The 4311-nt window shown below is 46.1% G+C and overlaps 1 pseudogene; it reads right to left on the reverse strand.

The window, feature by feature from the left end:
• Positions 1-282: 282 nt before the first annotated feature.
• Positions 283-899, reverse strand: LOC119333676 (annotated as a pseudogene).
• Between the last annotated feature and the right edge of the window lie 3412 nt (positions 900-4311).

The raw sequence follows: 4311 nt of genomic DNA on the forward strand, positions 1-4311 counted from the left end.
GATTTGCCTGAAGTCAAACTTCATAAAGTTTGAGCATATTTATATTGAAAAATATTAACATGTACAATACTAAAGTCATAGAGTATAAAAATTAAGATTCATGCCGCATTTAATGATATTGATTACACATGGAGAATATTGATATTTTTTCTGTAAGTTGGTCAAACTTTACGTTGTTTTACTTCAAATAAATCTTCTATACAGAGTAAAATATCTGGCGGGAGTATTTAATATTAGAAGTGCTAGCCCGTGCTGATGCACGGGTTGATGACTAGTAGATTATTAACTATCAAAGTCATATGGCCCTAGCAAGACATTGTTCAGGCCGCCCAGCTTGATCAACTCCTCGTTATCGTTGATAACTGTCTGGCTTTTCATGGGAAGCTCATGCCGGCAGTTGCTGACATGGTCAGTCGCCTTCTCCACACACTCGGGCAATTCAAAGAACCACGGGCCGTCGGCGTCGCCCATGGGGACACGGAAGTCCCTGAGCATGGCGTCGCAGAGGCCGAGGGTACCGATAGCAGCATCGTAATCCACCTGGCAATACCTGAGGCCGAGCGCCTCCTCCATACCTTTCTTGGCTTTCTGGAGTGCTTCCTTCACCTTGCCGCCGGCAGCCGCCACGTGGATCTTGAGGATGTCAACGGCGACGAGCGACAGGTCGCGGAGGTCCTTGGACTCAGAGCTCCTTTTGTCGGACCGGAGAGTCTGCACGCAGAATTCCTGGGTGACGTTCAGGTGCTTGTTGCGGCAGCTGCTCGAAGCGTTCTTGCAGGTTTCTACCACGAGGTCTACCACCTTGACCTTGTCGTTGCGCCGCCGGCATGTGCGCCGATGCACACAAAAAGGAGCATGATTGCAACCAAGAAGGCAGCGGTCGCCCGTGTGGTTGCCATTGCTGCAAGGATAGCTGCAATTGTATTGTAGGCTTTGTAGCTGAGAGAGAGGTGAAGATGAATTGATAGTCAGATTTTGTAGTGCAAAGATGGAGGTGGTGTACGGTTCTTGTGACATCTATATAGTGCAGCAGCAGGTTCATAAATCCAATGCAGCTTAGTCACGGATATCCAAATAATTAGTATTTCAGACACTATATGCACAGATATGTGTTGGAAAAATGAGCAAATTACTACGAGATTTAATCCGAATAAATAGGAAATAGATCATGACAGCAATAGCAGAGATTAAACTAATCATGCGAACTAGCATACTAGATGAACAGATCACATCTAGGGCACATACTAGAAACATGAGTTCTACCACGATCTCGAACAAGAAGGATAGAATAACATACGGTGCCGCGGGTGCAGCACCGCCGGCGTTGACGTTGTCGCCCATGTCGTCGAGGATGAGGTTGCCGAGGTCGGGGAAGAAGTCGTCGTTCGCGAAGTCGTCGCTGCCAGCAGTCGCGCGAGTGCGCTCCCCAAAAACCTGATCGCCCCTCTCCCATACAGGATCACGAGAGGCGGGGTTCTAGAGGCCTGCTGTCCCTTCTCCCGGTGCACGCCGAAAGGAGGGATGGAGAAGACTTGCTTGGCGGCGCAATGATCTAGAACGGTGGTCAGAAACCATACGAAGCGGCGGCGGCTAGGATAGACGTCTGCCTGACTATATAGTGCGGGCCGGGTAGGTCGTGGGAGTAAACCTCACGTCCGAGTCATCACGATCCAAAAGAATCGGAAATGGTTCAGTAATTAATGAGTCCATTAATTATTAATTAATGAGTCCATTAATTATTAATTAATGACTCATTAATTTTTCCCGAGCAGCAAAAATATAGACAACGTGCATAGCTCTGTCCTCGGCTTGGCTCAATCCCGCGGCGCGGCGTGGCGAGGCGAGCGAGGAGGAGGAGCGCGCGTGTAGGTCTCCTCTTCTCATGCTCATACAAGTGGTAGAAAAGCTCACCTTATAAAGAGGTGCAACTCTCTCTCAACTTCCGGGGTGGGACTAAACTTTAGTCTCACCCACTCCAGTCACATGTGTGCATGAATGGGCCAAGAGAATTTCAGAATTTTAGTTGGGCTTTGGGCCAAGGCCTACTAGCAAAATTCCAACAATCCCCCACAAAGTCTCATTGGCACTTCTCATCATTTAGTTCCAAAACATTGTTTATATACCGGTGCTTAGTGGAGACTGTGAAGTTGAACTTCCACTTAAAGATTTATGCTACACTGGATCACAACTTGAATAGTGGACTATGCCTTGAACTACAAGTTTTCTGCGAAACTACTTTCACACAAATTCTTGACCGATACTGGGCTGCCGCAAGGCTTCCCCGCGGGTGGAGCGTATACGCCATACTCCAGGGCATTTTCATGAATTTATTAGAGAACACCCAATTCTCACAGACTGCGACGTTAACAGTCAAATTCATATAGGTGTGTTCCTCAGAAGATGTTCTGCAGGACAACATCTCTGCTTACCTGAATAAGCCACTTGGAACACATTAAGATAAGTATCAACCTGCCATGCAGATCAGGAGAGTATTGCATCTTCACGGAGTGGGATAGTTAATATAGGGATACTCTCCTCCCAGCTGACCAACAGCTTGTCTCCCACTTCTACTTCACGGGATCTCCGATCACATAGAGTGGGTTACCACTATGGACAACTCATGCGGTGGGTCTCAAACCCATCTCCATCGATGCATTATCTATCACATTATGTGATAGACCCTTTGTGAAGGGATCTGCCATGTTTTTCGATATTTGGATATAATCCAACGTAATAACTCCGGAGTTCCTCAATTTTCTGACAGATTTTAGTCTCCTCTTCACATGTCTTGAGGACTTCATATTGTCCTTCGAACTGTTTATCTTGACAATCACAGTTTGATTATCACAGTTCATCAGGATAGGGGGTATTGGTTTTTCAACCATAGGTAAGTCCATCAAGAGTTCACGAAGCCACTCTGCTTCAACAGTGGCAGTGTCTAATGCTGTGAGTTCTGCTTCCATAGTTGACCTCATTAAGATGGTCTACTTGCAAGACTTCCAGGAAACAGCGCCACCACCAAGTGTAAAAACATAACCACTCGTGGGCTTTATCTCATCAGAATCAGATATCCAGTTTAAGTCACTATAACCCTGCAGTACCCTTGGATACCCGGTGTAGTGAATCCCATAGCTCGCGTAGCCTTTCAAATAGCGAATAACTCTCTCAAGAGCATGCCAATGATCATCTCCCGGTTTTGACACAAACCGACTCAGCTTGCTCACAGCAAAAGAGATGTCAGGCCTCGTGGCACTCGCCAAATACATAAGCGAGCCAATAATCTGAGAATACCTCAGTTGATCTCTAGCAATCCGTCGATTCTTTCGAAGCAACACACTAGCATCATATGGAGTTGGAGAAGGTGTGCAGTCGCTATACCCAAAACGACTCAAGACCTTTTCCACATAGTGAGACTGAAGCAGTGTGATCCCACCATTCTCATCTCTCAACAGCTTGATGTTTAAGATAACATCAGCTACTCCTAGATCCTTCATCTCAAAACAGCGAGATAAGAAATCCTTAACCTCCTTGATTAAATCAAGTTTGGTTCCAAAGATCAATATGTCGTCGACATACAGACAAAGAATAACTCCTTCAGCCCCACCATAGCAATAGTACACGCACTTGTCACCATCATTTACTACAAAGCCGGCAGCAGTTAATGTCCTTTCGAACTTCTCATGCCACTCCTTAGGAGCTTGTTGAAGGCCATATAAAGACTTTAATAACTTGCACACCTTTCCTTCCTGACCAGGTACTACAAAACCATCTGGCTGATCCATGTAAATTTCCTCCTTCAACTCTCCATTGAGGAAAGCCGTCTTGACGTCCATTTGATGAACGAGAAGACCATGTGAGGCAGCCAGTGATAGTAGCACCTGAATTGTGGTCAGTCTAGCCACAGGTGAGTAAGTATCAAAGAAGTATTCACCTTCTTTCTGGGTATAACCCTTAGCCACAAGCCGTGCCTTGTTCTTTTCAATCGTACCATCAGGTCTAAGATTCTTCTTGAACACCCACTTACATCCTAAAGGTTTGCACCCATAAGGACGGCCAGTGATCTCCTAGGTTCCGTCAGCTAAGATGGAATCCATCTCGCTACGTACAGCTTCCTTCCAGTAGTCAGCATCAGGAGATGCATAGGCTTCTCTAATAGTCCTGGGTGTGTCATCCACGAGGTACACAATGAAATCATCACCAAAGGACTTTGTAGTCCTCTGTCTCTTACTCCTCACAGGAGTTCCATTGTCACCCTCAATAGGATTCTCAACGTGTTCCATCGCAATGGTGGGTTCAGGAATTACAGTGAAT

This window comes from Triticum dicoccoides, chromosome 7A, assembly GCF_002162155.2.
Source record: "Triticum dicoccoides isolate Atlit2015 ecotype Zavitan chromosome 7A, WEW_v2.0, whole genome shotgun sequence".
Classification (NCBI taxonomy): domain Eukaryota; kingdom Viridiplantae; phylum Streptophyta; class Magnoliopsida; order Poales; family Poaceae; genus Triticum; species Triticum dicoccoides.